The sequence below is a fragment of the Nicotiana tabacum genome, chromosome 8, assembly GCF_000715075.1.
Source record: "Nicotiana tabacum cultivar K326 chromosome 8, ASM71507v2, whole genome shotgun sequence".
Taxonomy (NCBI): Eukaryota; Viridiplantae; Streptophyta; class Magnoliopsida; order Solanales; family Solanaceae; genus Nicotiana; species Nicotiana tabacum.
In genome coordinates, this window is record NC_134087.1 from 137,633,102 (window position 1) to 137,653,069 (window position 19,968).

Consider the following 19,968-nt stretch of genomic DNA (forward strand, 5'->3'; position numbering starts at 1 on the left):
GTGCCCTCACACAACAAAAGAGAGTAGTTCCACACAATAAAATTTAAGAACACTTAGGAACTCAAGATAGAAAGAATTCACTCACTCTCAGAAATAATATTCATATGCCACAAAAGATGCACCATAAGCTTGCCCGTAGTGTATTACTCCACTAATAAAGCTCATTCAATCTAAGATCAATTAGGACTTTATTTGGTTATAATGTAGGCTACGGGACGGGTAGGATACATTTATATATAAGAGTGACTACACCTCCCTAAGCACTTTAATACATATACTTTAACATTCAAACACAATACTTATGTCAAACCAAAACTCCACCTTCACATCAATGTATATTACCCCATTCTTTTTTAAGCGCACTTACATCAAGAGCCACCACTTATTAAGGAATTTTTTTTTCACAACAATCCAACTATTTTTTTTAATTCAAGTGGCTCTTACTTTTTCAAAACAGTGCACCTTTCTCCTTATTTAATTTGTTCCACTCAAAAGCCAAACCAACCACCCCACACTTTAACCTTTACAAAGTTCATTAACAATTCAAGTGCTCATGAGAGGTTACAATGGTTCAAATAGATGGTTAATTCGAACAAATGAGTAAGGCTTGTAATGTGGTTGCCAAAGAAACAAGATTACAGGCTCAAAGGGGTTAACTACGATACATAACAATTAGGCGGATAAAATATACATATCTGGCTCAACAAAGAAACGCCTATATCACTTCCAAGACTGAACAAAACTACTATTTCACTTTGCAAACACACAGGGCAAGTTCTAGGCATCAAATGCAATGCACAGAATGACACAAAACCTTGCACACACATGGCACATAACTCACTCAGGATTGGATTCATAGACACTCTAGTCAAAGCAGTTAAGCAAAGTTAAGATCATACGATTTAAGGTACTTATACAAGAGTCAAAAACTGAGCCTAAGCATCACAACCAAAATACTCACTATTCTCAAGGCATAACAAAGTCAAGAGATATTGCTTCAATTCAAAACACAACACAATGGCTCCTACTCAAAAAAATAAATAACTACACCCGGTTCAAATAAAACCCTTGGAAAAGAACTGTGGTTTAAAGAAAAACCAAGGGGTAATTGCTACACTACCTAACAAAAGAAAATCTTTTTGTTTTTTTTTCTTTAGACTTAAATCCCTCAAGAAAATTGTCTAATAGATCCATCGTCAGGAAAAGTCCAATCTTTTCTATTTAAAAAAGAATTATTCAATTAAACTAACACAACTAAAATAACATAGAAAGTCACCCAGACAATCTCCTCACCCCATACTTAAAATTGTGCATTGTCCCCAATGCACACCATAACTAATAAAAGGATAAAAGAGACTCCTTGGTAAGCCAAAGGCCGAAACACTAACAACTCATGGGGTACTCAGTCTTCTCCTAAGCTTGGTCCTTCGTGCGGGTATCTCACACTTAGTTCCAACCATTTGGTTTGTTGTTGCATCTTTCCAATACCTTTGCTTTCCATGCTCCTAGAAAATAAAAAATTGACACTACAAAAATAATTCAATTAAAAAAAATAAAAGAAAGCAATAAAGTTGGATTGCCTCCCAATAAGCGCTTGATTTAATGTTGCGGCACGACGCGAATCACTTTTTGCCTCCACCTTGAGCTTATAAATTGAACCCCCAATTTGGCATCAAGTTTTCGGCTATGATCTAGGGGTGGAGGAACAAATCTAATTGGCCCAAGCAACCATTGTACTATTCTACACTTCTTGGCTTTTAGATGAGGTATATAGTCCTGTCTTTCTGGCAAGAAAAATTCCAAACTTTAGCACCTTGTTCCTTATTCCTTGACTCCTCAATCGGCTCGGATGACTCTATTTCCATATCATCATCCAAGCCCAATGTGGAAAAATGTTTGGAGTGAGGACCAATGCGCTCAAACACATGAACTTCAGGACTTTCAGCATCCTCAACATCAATGATACTAGAGTCAACAAAATTTGTATCCTCAATGTCCTTGGCTGACTCTAGTCCCACTTCTTCAACATTGACATCCTCAAATTGTAGTTGGCTAGGTTGTTGATGTTCTACTCTGGCCTCCCCAATTAACACCTCTAATTCATGCTCTTCTTGGCTACTATCCCCAATATTGGCTTGTTGAGCATTAACAGCTCCAACCACTTGACTCAATTGAGCCTCCAAGTTGCGAATAGTTGCCTCTTGCCTCTCTATCTGCAGTTGTTTCTCATTATTTTGTTCCAGAAGGCACTTTAACATATCCTTGATCTCCTTCAGGTCTGCATCCCCAGGCTCTTTGTTCCTACTAACTTCACAAGAAAAGGTAGAACCATCATAATAAGGGGTTGGGGGAAGATAAGAAATATAAGCACAACCATAAAAGTGATCATTTTTACCACCATACACATCACACACATTCCACAAATAAGATTGAGTTGGTGCATATAACTCGCTCTTAGGAACGCTTTGAAAATTTTGCCATGGGTGGTTTCCTTCACAATATGTATGGAGATTAATAGTAGAATTATCTACACCTAAATTCCCATAATTCCAAGATGTCATGTTTCTCATATCAATATCTATAAAAAATAAAAAATACAAAAAAATACAAAAGAAAATAAAATAAAAGTTCAAACTCGAAACCTAGCAATATATACAGTTACAACTATACCGTTAGTTCCCCGGCAACGGCGCCAAAATTTGATCACGCCCAACACTAGTCCTAAAAAGGATAAGCGGTCGCTGCAAATATAATCCGGTCTAAAAGTCCGGAGTCGAATCCCACAGAGAACTAAGGCTTAGCTATATCTATTTAATATCACTAAGAAGACAAGTGTGAACAATTTTATAAATTATAAAGATTGAGATTTATATTTCTAACTAATTAACTAGCAAATACTAGAAAGCGGTAAAATTATCAACTAACAAGACAAAGGGTTGGAGACTAAATTAAGGAGTCTAGAGTTATGATTTTCCCAATTGTCGGAATCCTTTTAGCTATGTTCCCTACAATTTTTTCAATGTATTCTCTACTGATCGTGAGCACTTTAGGTGCCTTAATTCTCTCTCGAGCAACTACAATAATTTACTAGACATATTCTCTCGAATTATGCTAGTTGGCTTTATCTAACCGCTCATTATGACCACGCCAAGGCTTTGTTATTTCTAAATCTACCTTTAAACCCGCTGTATTGATTTCTCACATACGTTAGGAGTGACGTTGTTCAACAACCACCTAAATATGTATCCTTTCTCAAGCAACACATAATAAATAGGCACAATCAATCGATGGCCAGTCATCAACAACAATAAACACGTAGTTGAACAAGTAGAGAAATCCAATGGCTCAATTATATAAAAACATAACAAGAATTTATCCTACAAAAGGTTCTATCAAAACCCTAGATAACAATTTAGCTATTCATAATAGTATGTAAAACTACAATACTAAAAATCATAACCAACAATGAAAAATAGGAAGAGGAAGGAAAAACTTATTGAAGAATTCTCCGCCTTGCTCCTATTGTGTTCTTGACTCCTTAGGTCGAATCCTCCGTCTCTTTAGCCTCCTTAGGTCTAATTTTATGTCAAATGTGTGTCCAACCCTTAAAAATACCGTTTTTCCATGTATATGTACCAAGTAGGGTCGGACCCAAATAATTATACCTTCTCCTGCGCGAAAAAGGGCAATATTTCACGTCTGGACTGCCGCGGCCGCGGTCAACCGCGGTATATGGCAGGTATACTGCCTCAGCCCGCCTTAGCTCCGCGGTTGCGGTTTCGACCGCACTTTTCACCCTGTTACGTTTGGAATTTTAAAAACCATAAACATGAAAGTTGTAGCCCTTTGAATTAGCTTTCCAACCATATATTGTGGAGCCCAAATGGAGTCTTGAGCAAAGAGTTATGTGTATTTTACTAGACAGTATACAATATGCCTACTCGAGTCTTCATTTTGTTGCTTTATCATCCGTTGATCCCCGAATACGATCCCGACTTAATTCCTTGGGCTTTTACTCAGACTTCAAAGCTCCAAATCACTTGAATTCATTCCATAATATCTATATAGCTCGAAATCATTCCTACAATGCATAAAACACACATTTAGTGCAAAACACAAGCGATTAAAGCGCAAACTCAACTAAAGTGCAGTAAATTAGAGTGTAATAATCGACTAAAATACGCACTTATAGCCTATCATCACTTCCAAACGCACCCACAAATATACGTGATCGTCAAATAATATAGGATAGTAAGTTTTCAGATATTGTATCTACAGGGACTTGTGAATCCAAACAATTAATCTATTCAAGTGAATCTTAACGTATAAATATTTAACTAAAATTAATCTAGAGTAACAAATTAAGAGATTAAAGAAAATAAGTTGGCAAATTATAGAGACGAATTCAATGTGAGTGAATATTCTAGAGCTGCGAGTAGTTAACAATCACGTTGAGTTTTTCACTTGAATTGTCTAATTAATTTACCTGGTTTATTGGTTAACATGGTTAATATTGCTTGTAGCCTTCTCCCGAAGTACAATTCGCCTATTCAAGCTAATCTAACGCATATATTCCTATGGAATTAAAATTAACAAGAACGCATTAATAATTTTTGTATAGCAACCAAGCAAGGCGATTAGGTATATTCCTATCCTAACCGCAAATCCGCTCCCCCCCCCCCAGAGTTAAGATCTTGTTCTACTCAATCTTATATGCAATCTAGAATTCTCTCTCCCGAGTTCAATCCTAGATTCGTAGATAGTATTCAATTGGTGATCAATCAATTAAATAATTAAGCGCAAGATTGAATAAATAAACCAATATGATAAAATAATAAGAACAATTCAAGCTTCAAACTACCACGTTCATGTAGCACCCCAAACTCTAGAACTAATAAAATATAAAATTAAAAGAAAAGAAGAGAAGAAAAACTAGTTAGAAACCTCCTTCAAGCATGGGTTGTGTTCCCCCACGTGAATTCTCCTTCAAAGAATAGTAGCTCTCCTCCAAATTAGATTTAGAACTCCTTATATAAGATTTGGGGGAAGGAGAGTCTTGGGCCGAAATAACCTCGGGCGAAATAGGGAAACACTCATAGCGTTCAGACCAACAGAATGTTTTCACGTTGAAATCACGTTTTGCTCTTTCTTTTTGAACGATAAAATTCAATTTGGTTGTCTCCACTTGGGGGACAAAGACCCGTTTTATATTCATTAATTTTTTTCTTTTTCTTTGGCGTGTTATTCAATTTTGCTCTAAATCTCTTGATCTTCGTACTGCTTTATTCCTACATAATTAAAATATAATATTAAGTATAAAATAATATAACTAATACTCAAATGACGATTAAAAATACTAGAATATGAGATAACAATGAGTAAATATATGCATTTTTTGCCGAACATCAGTACTATTAATCATGTGTTTGGCTATAGTCAGTAGTTGATGTTGTATATAATCTACGAGTTCATCTGAATCCATAACTTTTCATATATATATATATATATATATATATATATATATATAAGCCTATTATTTTAATAAGTATAAGATTTGAACCCATAATATTAACAATATAATGAGTTACAGTGCAAGTTTGAACCCATTAAATTTATATGTTGGATCCGCTTCTGACTATAATAGTATTTATTATAGAATAATTATTTACTCAATTTTAATAAAGATTTGAATAGACCATGTATTTGTCTATATCCTTTACTTATATAGTAGATGATTTGGTGTATAGAGCTTAGCTTATACATGAAAGATTAAAATATCGGCTCTTCTAAGTATAAAAATTATGTTCACAATCTAAGATGAAATTGGACAAACTATCAAAATAATTAGGGAAAAAGGTCAGATTTATCCCTCTATTTTAGAAAATTATCCACACTTGTCCCTAATTCTACTATCCGTCCAAATTTGTCCCCACCGTTAATAAAGTAAACAAATTCGTCCCTAACCCTAACAGAAATCCAACGTGGCACTAAGTCTCTTCTCTTTCACTGCCAACTAGGCAAATTTTCAACCCAAACTAATAAGATCCGCTCCTATTATCTGATCCGACTAGCCTAAAAACAAGATTATTCTCCCCACCAATTCTTCTCTTGTTCGTCTCTGCCACAGTATATTTTCGCCCTTATACTGGTCCAAAAGAACCCATATTTTTGCATTACAACAGCCTCTACCTATTCAAAAAGTTTAGTGCTTTGTTTCTCCATTCTTGTCTATTCGAAGAAATTGATTCTTGATCCAAAAGGGTAGGTGAATTTAGTGGGAATTTGTCGTTGGATGCTATATTCTTGACTAATAGCCGGATCTTTAGGAAGAAAAAAATGGTGTGTTCATTGAAAACTGGATTTTCTATTTCTTGTTCCTGCAAGGGCTTTTTCAATAACAGAGAAAGGCTCTTTTGTTCCCTCTTCAGTTAGGGCTCTAAAAATTACAGCTTTGACACCCAAAAAATTTCTTGGCAAATCTTTGGATGTATTGAATCAGATTGGTTTGAGCCATTGAAATGTTAAAGCTCCAAAACCCATCTCCATTATGTATGTAAAACTTTTTTTTCTGTAGATAAAACTTTATTTAACTTTCTCTTTTGTGTTTTTCTTAGGCCTTTTTTAATTTGGATTTTTAGTATTTTTGGGTTCAAAAACTGAATCTCTTTTTGTTATTGATTTTCGATAGAAACAAGGATTTAGGCTAGCTAGTCTTTAATTACCAAAAAAAAAAAAAGGATTTAGGCTAGTCAGATCAGATAATAGGAGTTGATCTTATTAGTTTTGGTTGAAAATTTGCCTAGTTGGCAGTCAAAAAAAAAAGGGAACCAGTGCCACGTGGAATTCTGTTAGGGTTAGGAACAAATTTGTTTACTTTCTTAATGGCGGGGACAAATTTGGACGGATAATAGAACTAAGGACAAACGTGGATAATTTTCTAAAGTAGAGGGACAAATTTGACCTTTTTCCCAAATGATTACACACAAGAATATATATATATATATATATATATATATATATATATATATATATATATATATATCTTAAGATGTATATATAGTATATAAATTCTTGTGCTAGTATATTTTGTATCTATTGAACAAATCAAGTAGAGATAAGTATTTTATACTGACTTTGTCACAACCCAAAAATTCATTAAAGGTCGTGATGACACCTAACACCGCTATCAAGCAAGCCAACAATAATTGATTAACTTGATTACTCATTTTAATATTTTGGAATCATAATTTTCCTTCAATTAAATAATAAGAAATAAAATTTACAGAGTAAATGGTAATATTTTCCCAACTATACTACTGAACAACTCATAAATACCCCCAAAACTCGGTGTTACAAGTGTATGAGCATCAACTAGGAAGATAAAATAAAATACAGTATCTGTGCGGGATACAAACGAGACAGGAAGAATATAAATAACTCTGAAAGAGACTCTGCGTGTTGCAGACTCGTAATATAGGATGCAACTCACATAAGTCTCCACAATCATCATACCTCTGTGTCCACAAGAACACTAGACATATATGTACCTGCACAAAAATGTGCAGCAAGTGTAGTATGAATACGTAAATCAATACGTACCCAATACGTATCCAGTCTAAACTCGAAGTAGTGACGAGGGGTCGACTCCAACACCTACTATGGGCTAACAATAAAATTCCGATAATATATTTAGGCATGGAATACGTAATATAGCTAAAAATTCGATAACTAGAAATAATCAACAATCCTTTTACTAATAGAAATTCCCAAGTTCATTTTCATCATTTAACAATTTATATCTCAAGCCAATGATTCAATGTCAATTATTATTAGTTCCAAAGAGTTATCATGCGCAAGTCATGCCGAGATCGTACGGCCCGATCCAACATATAAATATAAATTGTGCACTGGTGAGGGTCGAACGACACGAATCATGGATACATATACTAACCTGCCGGGGCGAACGACCCGCTCCCATGAGAGTAGTGAAAATTTATCCCGCTCGCGAAATATATTTGCGATGTGGTTGAACATAGATTTCTCAAGTTAATATAATATTCCTCAATTCTTTTCAAAAATATGAAATTCAAATGAAAACTTTCAAATCTCGAAATCCTCAATTTTCAACTCTTTTCAAGACAATTACTTAGCATACTCACTCTCAACTCTTTCCAAAGCAAATAATAAACATAATCAAGTATCAACAAGGCATGGTGTAAACCTAAAACTACCTGGACATAGGCATAATTAGTAGCTACGCACGAACTCTCGTCACCTCGTGCGTACGTAGCCCTCGCAAATAAGAGCACACATGAATTCAGTTCACCTATGGGGTTAATTTTCCTCTTACAAGGTTAGAAAAGAGACTTACCTCGCTCCGAAGTTCCATAGCCGATTCCCAAGCCTTTCCAACAACTCAAACCGATGCCCAATACTCCAAAACTAGTCAATAAATGTGTAAATCCATAAATATATACTCTAATACTCATTATAATCCAATTTACAATAATTTCCAATTCCGCTCGAAAAGTCGATAAAAATTACCCTCGGAACAACGTGGCCGGATTCCAAAAAATTTCGAAGATAAACATTGCCTCTAGTCTTGCAAACTCGAATATATAGTTTACTCTTGATTCCATGCCCAAATTCGTGGTCAAAATCCAAAAAAAAAATAATTTTTAGGTTTTTCTACCAAAAATCCAAATTCCCACTAATTTTTCATGAATTTCCATGTAGAATCTATATATAATCTAAGTATTTAACTTGCAATAGGTGGGAATCACTTACCTTGACATAGATGATAAAAATCTCCCCTTGAAGCCTCTCCAAAATTGCCCAAGCCGTGTGAAAAATAGGTGAAATGAACTCAAACCCCTACATGTGGAAAATGGGTGAAATTAACTCAAACCTCGCTTTTAAAATATTTTGCCTAGCACAACATCCTTCTTCTTCGCGTTCGCGATCAAAGCCTCGCGTTCGCGAAGGCTTTACACTCGCGGTTGGAGCTCCACGTTCGCGAAGGCCAAACTGCTTCAGGACGCCGTTCCCTCTTTCTTCTTCGCGTTCATGACCACTGTGTTGCGTTCGTGAAGGCTTGCCCAACTCCTGCCTCGCATTCTCGTCCATTACCTCGCGTTCGCGAAGGACAAAACCCAGCAGCGTCAAAATTCCTCTTCGCGAATGCGGGACTCCCTTCGCCTTCGCAAAGAAGGAAACCAGAGAGCAACAACAACAGTCCCAAAACAGCTCAAATTGATTCGAAACCATACCGAAACACACTTGAGGCCCCCGGGACCCCTTCCATCACGCAAACCAGTCACATAACATAACACAGACCTGCTTGAGGCCTCAAATCACCTCAAACAACGTCAAAACTATGAATCACACCCCAATTTAAGCTTAATGAACTTTAGAACTTTAAACTTCTACATTCGATGCCGAAACCTATCAAATCTCGTCCGACTGACCTCAAAATTTGTACATAAGTCACATTCGACATTACAGACCTACTCAAACTTCCGGAATCGAAATATGACCTCGATATCAAAAGGTCCACTCCCGGTTGAACTTCCCAAAAACCTTCAAATTTTCAACTTTTGCCAAATGACCCCGAAACGACCTACGGACTCCAAATCCATATTCGGACGCGCTCCTAATACCGGAATCATCATACGAAGCTATTACCAGACTCGAATCCCAAACAGATATCTATAACATTAAAATGCACTTCAACCTAAATTTATGAAATTCTTTCAAAATGCCAACTTTCTACAATAGGCGCTGAAACGCTCCCTGGTCATCCAAAACCCTATCCGGACATACGTCCAAGTCCAAAATCATCATACGAACCTGTTGGAATCTTCATATCCCGATTCCGAGGTCGTTTACTCAAAAATCAAACCTAGTCAACTCCTCAAACTTAAAGCTTCTGAAATTAGAAATTTCTTTCTAAATCAACTCCGAATATCCCGAAATTCAATTCCGACCACACGTACAAGTCATAATACCCGAAATGAAGCTACTCATGGCCTCAAACCGCTGAACGACACGCTAGAGATCAAAACCCGGTCCGGTCATTACATTCTCTCCCACTTAAGCATACGTTTGTCCTCAAACGTGCTAAGAACTGCTTTGGAGTTATCTGAAATTACTATTTAACATCTTATGCACCTACCCGTGCAACCACAACTCAGTTGAGCATTTTAGCTCGAGCAAATCTGAACATTTCCCCCTTTTATTTAGTCAAATTAGCCTTAGATCCAAATTCCAACATCAGAGATTCTCTCCCAGGTCTGCTTTCAACATACAGACATTGTATCAGTCACTACACAGTATACCAAACCATAATTGTACGCCTGTTCTAAATTTGCACCATGCTCCGCATAGTTCACATGACCATAATAACATCCTTTGATCACAATAGCCGAAATCCCACGAATCCGATGCTCACAACGCACCTCATGACACATATAAGTCATGTTCCAACTCTCGCAATTCTGCCATGACAAAAAGATGTGTAGAAATTCATAGCAACTACCGAGTCAACAAATCATTGAGTTTCTCCTCTTGACAAGAACCATTACCTTATTATGAACCAAATAACAATATTTTCTCTTTAATGTACCTTATATAAATCTGATTGCACTGATCCCAGGTCCAATAATCTCGTCTCACCCGGTACAAGCTGCTCAGGCAATAAGCCACCTCAGACACTCAAAAAGTCTCATATGATGCCATAAAGTGCTAACAAGCCACAAATTTGAATGCAATACATAAGGAAAAATTAGCTCTACAAAGAAATTCTCAACCCACTTAACTAATTAAACAACCGAAAGATGTTACGAACCTTCATCGGAAAATGAGAAACAAAATACACATGAATAGATATAGGGAGTTGTACTTAACATCACGCTGTTGCGGTGTGCAATCCGATCCACACATGATACCATTGCGGCATGCAATTCAATCCAACCATGATACCCGTGGTGGGGTTCCACCCGATCCAAACAACATATCCGTGGCGGCGTGCCACCCGATCCACACATAATAATCTATAAGGAAATACTTACCGAGCTAGAATGCTTATACCTGCGAAATACTCGAATGTTGACCACAAGCCCGCCAAGTGCATAATACCATCCATGGGGAGACAGATAGCGCCATACGCTACAAAATTCAAGCACGACTAAGGTGCAATAAATGACCTGCATCTCGATAGCCATCCTGCTCATATAACACCGCAAGCTACACGGGACCACAACAAATGTGCGAATAATCAAGCCGGCTCACAACACACATGGCACAATAAAGTATTACATGGAATAGTTTACGACAGAAATAATATCCAAGGCCCGAAGACTCCTCCATAACAACACTATGCTGAAATGAACACTTCCGACCTGGTATAGAGCCCATATTCACATTTAGATCTATCCACGGACCTCAAGCCGATTCTGATCGCACCGTACTTAGGTTAATAACCTTCAGGATCCACATAACCCTTTTTCCCATGACACATAAGAACATCCATCAAATTTGGAACAAACATCCACAGTTCACAACCAAATGAATAGAGCGTTTTCTAGGCCTAAACCTCACATTAGCGATAGTACTATAATCTCCACACTTGGTTTAAATCTTTAATCAATCAAGTGACTACATGCCACACCTATGCAATCTTCCATGGGGTACGCTCATACGACCTCTCGCACCAGGTAACAAGTCTGCACATCCATACCATCGACCATACTAACGCTGTAAAGCAAATCAGGAATTTGCAAATCAGTACACCAAGCCTCTTACACATGACACCAATCTCAGGTGATGCTAAAGACAACACCAACTTACTCTAAACATATGAATCCTTCCCTGCTCATCCGAGCCTATGACATTCTTGTTGATACCGAACTGCAACCTTGATCCTCAACTTCCAATTACCATGCCGCTCGCTGCACCTAACATACCAATACGCGAGAGCCCAAGAATTTCATCATAACTCCCAAACCACTAATAGGATGCACACTTCATCATATAGAAACCTTTCATTTTACTCACTTCAGGAGAACCATTGTAACATGTGATTGAATTCCCATAACTGTAGAAAACATCATCCTCAAGCAGTGGTATAAACCACCATAACTCTTCTGGGATCCATCTACACATAACAGGCCATAATACTCGAATGCCTCCAACTAAATCAAATTACGGCGACCGTCAAGCCTTACATGTACTGCCACAATCACCTGCATAACTTAACACACTGAATGAACTGATCATTGCCACCCTCTTGCCAATTCAACCATTGCTAACCGATCCGACTTCTTCTAATTTACTCTAGACTTGCCTTAGGAATAATAATAGCTCATTCAAAAACGAACCCAAATCTGCACTCATCCTGAGTGACCTTATTTCACGAGACCACGTTATCTCAAAACCCACGAACCATCTCGTACCCTCTTTGTGCACATATTAGCATTTTTACTGGTACACCCATTCTGATTGTTCCTCTATGAATCTGAAGTTATTTTCTCCCATTCCTCCAATACTACACCGTAGACAGAAGATAACCTAGAACACTCCAAGTTCCCTTTTCATAATCCGCTGCAAAAGCTCGATACTTAACCATACTACGGACTCGAAGTCCTTAGGCACCACACTTTAACTTTTGAATCCACTAGGACCGTTGTTAAGAGTCACCCCCTCTGACTTGGTCCCGAATATAATCAAACTCCAAGGCCCTACTAGAACATGAACATCCCCTCTAAGAAGCACCCGGCTGAATCACTTTCCTTGTGCACCACATCTACACGAAGCATAAACTCTTAGTCTTCCCAAGGCCTGAACATGAATTGATAAGGCCAATTATAGCACACATTCCTCAAATTCTCTCCTTAAATTACCACTGTTGTTCTCTTTCCTTAGCCGTAATAACCTACCAACATGCCGATAACTAGAAACCTCACAAGTAGACAACCATACAATCCAATCGTAGGCGGTGGGGCTCTCCCACTTAGCTTGAAACTATCATTTCATAACCCTGGAACCCACCAAGATTCCTTTTTCCTCATTGACAAGATCTTGCACAATTAACCCGCCAAATTTCTCAAAATATTTCTGTTAAACATCTAATAAGCACTTTGAATCACTAGCCACATTTACATATCTGACCTCTTACTAGATAGCCAGTAGAATTCTTCGTAGAAGCTTCATCAATACCACGCAATCGCTAACCTGCTCATCGGAGATAACTCACCTGTGGAAATTCTGTGCCGACACCTTCCAATGACGCTACACCGAGTATAATTACTATGAAACCAATAAACCACCCTGAGCCTGTGCACATTCCCCAGCTGTACAAGTCCATTCACTCCCCATTTACATCAACTATAGGTGTGACAATACATTCTAATCCGAAGTCATGTTGCATTCCTCTTCATATCAAGCAATTCCTTTCTGACGTATCCAATATTTCTCAGTGTCGTAGCCAATATTCCAAATTAAGTTCGTAGACCTAGTCACTGTCCTCCATGAATCCCAAATAACTCTAAACTTTCCTCAAGGCGTGTAGCTATCCTACCACAAAACCCAAATGCTGCTCTGCCACTCTCCCACTTTGGTCAAACCCTCTATCTTTAAGAAACTACTTGACTTCTACTTCACACACTTGGCCATCTAGAAATTTAACCGCCGCAAGACACCTCTTGCACGTTCTTCCTCATAAATGCCCTGTTGTTGCCCTAAATCAGAATCCATATCTGTAACACTTGAACCAACGGATCACTACCACTTCTAAACTTCTCCGAAGATCATCTTCCCTGAGGCATCAACATTAGGAACACCGATTCGATTTTGAAGCACATCACACTACGACCTCTGATGGCCGCTTCCTGGGCATCATTTCACAATACTCTGCCCCAAAGGTGAATTGAAGAAGACCATAACACCGGCAAACTTAACGCATTCAATCAAAGACGACGACATCACATCACAGATGAAAATTCCACCACGCTCGAAAATGCCCAGTCTCATTACTTCATCAACCCAAAACATGATCATTCATAGTCAGATTGCCTTTCTTCCGCCGGAAATAAAATACTAAATCTCTGAATCATGTACTGAGTAAAACTTCTTTTCAAGTCATTCGTTGCCTCGACGCATAGACAAGCATCCTACCTTTACAAAAACACTGTGCGATAACAATGCACGAATTGTTATAACAATCAATGCCAAATTACAAAACCTTAGGTAATACTGATACTGAGCTATAACAAGCGTTTCACGTCGCATAGATTGAATAGGAAGGAAATGAAGGCATAAGCCTCAAGGAATCCAATCGCACGATGAGGAATCAAGAAGGGAAGTGCTCCTAACAACCCTGTAATCTCTCGAAGATAAGTATAGACGTCTCTGTACCGATGCGCAAGACTCTACTAGACTTGCTCATAACTCGTGAGACCTAAGTCAACCTAGTGCTCGGATACCATATTGTCACGACCCAAAAATCCATTAAAGGTCATGATGGCGCCTAATACCGATGTCAGGCAAGCCAACAATAGTTGATTAACTTGATTACTCATTTTAGTATTTTAAAATCATAATTTTCATTTAATTAAATAATAAGAAATAAAATTTACAGAGTAAATGGTAATATTTTCCCAACTATACTTCTGAACAACTCATAATTATTCCCAAAATCCGATATCACAAGTGCATGAGCATCAACTAGGAATATAAAATAAAATACAGTATCTGACCGAAATACAAATGAGACAGGAAGAATATAAATAACTGTGAAGGAGATTCCGCGTATTGAAGACTCGTAACATAGGATGCAGTTCATCTAGGTCTCCGCAATAACCACACCTCTGCGCCCACAAGGCCACTAGACATATATGTATCTGCACAAAAATGTACAGTAAGTGTAGTATTAGTACGTAAATCAATGCGTACCTAGCAAGTATCCAGTCTAACCTCGAAGAAGTAGTAACGAGGGGTCGAATTTGACACTTACTATGGGCTAACAATAAAATTCCTATATTATATTTAAGCATGGAATACGTAATATGGCTGAAAATTCAATAACCAGAAATAATCAACAATTCTTTTACTAATAGAATTTCCCAAGTTCATTTTCATCATTTAAAAATTTATATCTCAAGCCAATGATTCAATGTCAATTATTATTAGTTCCAAAGAGTTATCATGCGCAAGTCATGTCGAGGTCATACGGCCAAATCCAACATATAAATATAAATTATGCACTGCCGAGGGTTGGACAACACGAACCATAGATGCATCTATCAACCTGCCGGGACGGACAACTCGCTCCCATGAGAGTGGTGAAAATTTACCCCGCTCGCGGAATATATTTACGGCGCGGTTGGACATAGATTTCTCAAGTTATTATAATATTCCTCAATTCTTTTCAAAAATAAAAAATTCAAATAAAAACTTTCAAATCTCGAAATCCTCAATTTTCAACTCTTTTCAAGGCAATTACTTAGCATACTCAATCTCAAGGAAAATAATAAACATAATCAAATAACAGTATCAACAAGGCATGATGTAAACCTAAAACTACCCGGACATAGGAATAATTAATAGCTACGCACGGACTCTCGTCACCTCGTGCGTAGATAGCCCCCACAAATAAGAGCGCACATGAATTCAATTCACCTATGGGGTAAATTTCCCTCTTACAAGGTTAGAAAAGAGACTTACCTCGCTCTGAAGTTCCATAGCCGACTCCCAAGCCTTTCCAACAACTCAAACCGATGCCCAACGTTCCAAAACTAGTCAAAAAATGTGCAAATCCATAAATATATACTCTAATACTCATTATAATCCAATTTACAATAATTTCCAACTCCGCTCGAAAAGTTGATAAAATTCACCATCGGGCCCACGTACCCGAATTTCGAATATTTTTAAAGATAAGCATTACCCATAGCCTCATGAACTCAGATATATAGTTTATTCTTAATTCCATTCCCACGTTCGTGATCAAAATACAAAAATACCAATTTCCAGGTTTTTCTACAAAAACCCAAATTGCCACTAATTTTCCATGAATTTCTATGTTGAAATCTATATATAATCCAAGTATTTAACTTGAAATAGGTAGGAATCACTTGCCTTGACATAGATGACAAAAATATCCCCTTGAAGCCTCTCGAAAATCGCCAGCCGTGTGGAAAATGGGTGAAATGAACTCAAACCCCGCTTTTAAAACATTCTGCCCAACACAACAACCTTCTTCTTCGCATTCGCGATCAAAGCCTCACATTCGCAAAGGCTGCAAACTCTACTGCTTCACTTTCACGGTTAGAGCTCCGCGCTCGCAAAGGCCAAACTACTCTAGGCCCCCGCTCCTTCTTTCTTCTTTGCATTCGCGACCCCTGTTTCGCATTCGCGAAGGCTTGCCCAGCTCCTGCTTTGGTTTCGAGAAGGCCAAAACCCAACTGCCTCAAAATTCCTCTTCGCGAACGCGAAACTCCCTTCACGTTGGCGAAGAAGGAAACCAAATACCAACAAAAATCCCAAAATAGCTCAAATTGATCTGAAACCACCTCGAAACACGCCCGAGGCCTCGGGACCTCGTCCAGTCACAAAAATCAGTCCCATAACATAACACAGACATGCTCGAGGCCTCAAATCACCTCAAACAATGTCAAAACCATGAATCACACCCCAATCAAGCTTAATAAACTTTAGAAATTCAAACGTCTACATTCGATGCCGAAATTTTGCACAAGGTCCACTCTAACCATAACCTCAAATTTTGCACACAAGTCACATTTGACATTACGGACCTACTCCAACTTCCGGAATCAAAATCCGACCCCGATATCAAAAGGTCCACTCCAGGTTAAATTTCCCAAAAACTTTCAAATTTCCAACTTTCGCCAAATGACCCCGAAACGACCTCCAAATCCTTATACGGATGCGCTCCCAATACTGGAATCACCATACGGAGTTATTCCCAAACTCGAAATCCCAAACGGACATTTATAACATTGAAATGAACTTCAACCCAAATTTATGAAATTCTTTCAAGATGCCAACTTTCCACAATATGTGCTGAAACGTTCTCGAGTCATCCAAAACCCGATCCGGACATACGCCCAAGTCCAGCATCATCATACAAACCTGTTGGAACCTTCAATCCCAATTCCAAGGTTGTTTTCTCAAAAATCAAACCTTAGTCAACTCCTCCCAGTTAAAGCTTCTGAAATTAGAAATTTCTTTCCAAATCAACTCCGAATTTTCCGAAATTCAATTCCGACCACACGTACAAGTCATACTACCCGAAAGTAAGCTACTCATGGCCTCAAACGCCGAACGACGTGCTAGAGATCAAAACGACCGATCGGGTCGTTACAAACTTAATGAAATAAGTCCATTAAATGCGCTTATACTTTTAATCTTGATATCATTATTATTAGCTGTATATATTTTTTTATTATTTTAATTTATTAAAAGTCGAAAATCTTTTGTGGGTCAATACACCTGGTAAATTGGACAGTGATGATATACATTGATGAAGTAATAGTTAGTTGATAGAATCCATGTCTAGTTCTAGAGATTGATGATATACCTTTAGGAAAGCTCATAAGTTTTCATGTGTAAACCCTGAATGCGGATTTTGTATCATTAACATGAAAAAGTTAAGCGAAAGTCTAAATGAAATAACTAATGAATTAAATTATCAATTTAATTTATTTGTTTATTATTTGAATCTTAGCATGAGAAGTTAAATAAGGTTTAGTGAAAAAATTTCGAAATTAAATTGAGGAGTGCAATTATGAATATTATGGAATAATTCATAATTTATTATGGTTGTATTAATTCAAATATTTCAAATTAAGTCCATAATAACAAGCCTTGTTAATTGAATCATGTGGTCCCTATTGTGCCTGGATAATTAGGAATTAAATGAAATCATATTTCTTGCTGGAAAAGAAAGACCAAGGTTCAGGAAAGAGTTTTAGACCCCAAAACTAGTGGCTAGATGTGTACATGGACCGGGTTGGTTGGGTTTTTATTAAAACCAAACCAAACTAGCTATATCGGCTTGGATTGGTTCGATTTTGTCAAAATTTTTGGGGTTTTCGGGTTTTTTGTTACATGAATAATATGTCAATCTTACTTTGTTAAAATTCTTATAAATAAATATATGTTTAATAAAAATTAAAAAAATTAACAAACATATGATCTATTAAAATATTCTTATGGGAGATTTTTCTTAGTAACACATGCTAGTTATTTTTTTTAGTTGTCTGATAATAAATTTCCGTTGATGTAGACTTTCAAAGTTAACCGAATTTAATAATTAAACATAAAAAACAATATGATATCTAAATAATGATGTATGTTTTATTTAATTTTCAATTATTGAAATACCACTTCAAATTCTAAAAAGATATAAGAATCTAATAGACCTTGACATATGAATATGAAACAATAAAGAGATAGAAGCATTTCAATAACACTTGATAAGAAAATAATCATACAACACATTATTTATTTAAAGTTAATAAAAATGTAGCACTTCATATTCTATTAAATATTACATCCCATAAGAGAATCCCAAATATTTCTAGATATTTTTCCAAGAAAATTCTACATAAAGTATTAAAAATATATATAAAAATTATATATTTATATGTCGGTTTGGTTCAAATGTTTTATTTAATACCAAACCAAATCAAATCAGACCTCATCGAGTTTTTTAATCCATTTAGTTTGACATTTTGGGTTGGTGCAATTTACTGGTTCGATTTGTACACCCATACCTATGGCTACATAAAGGGTCTTATTCCGTTAAGGAGGCTATAGGGTTTTCTCGTATTTTTTCATGGAGAAAATTCGCCCACGCGAATTTTGTAGATTCCTAATATTAGTTAGGAAACACATAAAAGATCGTGAAACTGGAGGATGATCTTGTGGACGGTGTTTGCTCATGCTTGGATGCTTTTTTCAGTCGTGGTCACGCTTCAAGTGATAAATATTAATTTTATATTTGATTAAAATTTATTATTGTGTGCTATTTATATTACATGCAAGTAATCCCCGACTATTTGCTTCCGCTGTTATATCTGTATTCCATAAATTTAAATGAAGAGGAAAAGGACCCACCATAGGGGAAGATTTAACACGGGTAACCACTACTTCACAGTCGAAATTGGAAATTACGTATTAATAAAATCAAGGTCAATTGCTTCGTAGGCGGCCAACTAATTTTTTTTGGGTGCAAAAGATGCGATATTATATAATATTAAGGTATAGCGTTACAAGGAGTCGGAGGCATCAAACACAACATCCTAGGGGAACGACCTCTGGATGAGTCGTAACAAAAAGGGGGTTCTGGGGGTAAACTATTAGTTGGGGCCGTTCCTAAAGGATAAAAAACCTCGTCGACGGTGCTAGTCTGGCAGTGCGGGTGTAGGTTTCTAATAAAAAGAGTTCTCAAACGGTCGTCTTCAAGCGTCTTCTGTACAAAGGTTGGAAGTTGAGCAAAAACGGTGATGTTTGGTGAAGCCTCCATCTGCAAACCATGTTTAGCTAAGGAGTCAGCTACCTGATTTGCTCCCTATACGTGTGGAGGATATCTGGATCATGCAGCTGGGCGATCAGACACCTGCAATCAAAGACGACCAACTAATTTGATTCAAGCTTTAGTTGTTTGCAAAATTCAGGAGTCAATTACTCAAATGGTCACTCAACTATCTTGAATTATCTCCTAAAGTCAGTTTTCTTTCGTTTGTAACAACAAAGTCACTGAACTATGCCTATTGCACTCAGAAGGTCACTCAACTAGATTTTTCAAATTTTGGATTGCAAAATACCTATTTTATCCTCTAAATTATAAATATTTATCTTCTTTTTATTTTTTTAAAACGTTTTAGTATTAACAATAAAATTTTAAAAATTTATTTACACAATTCAGAATGAACGAAAATAAAGGTT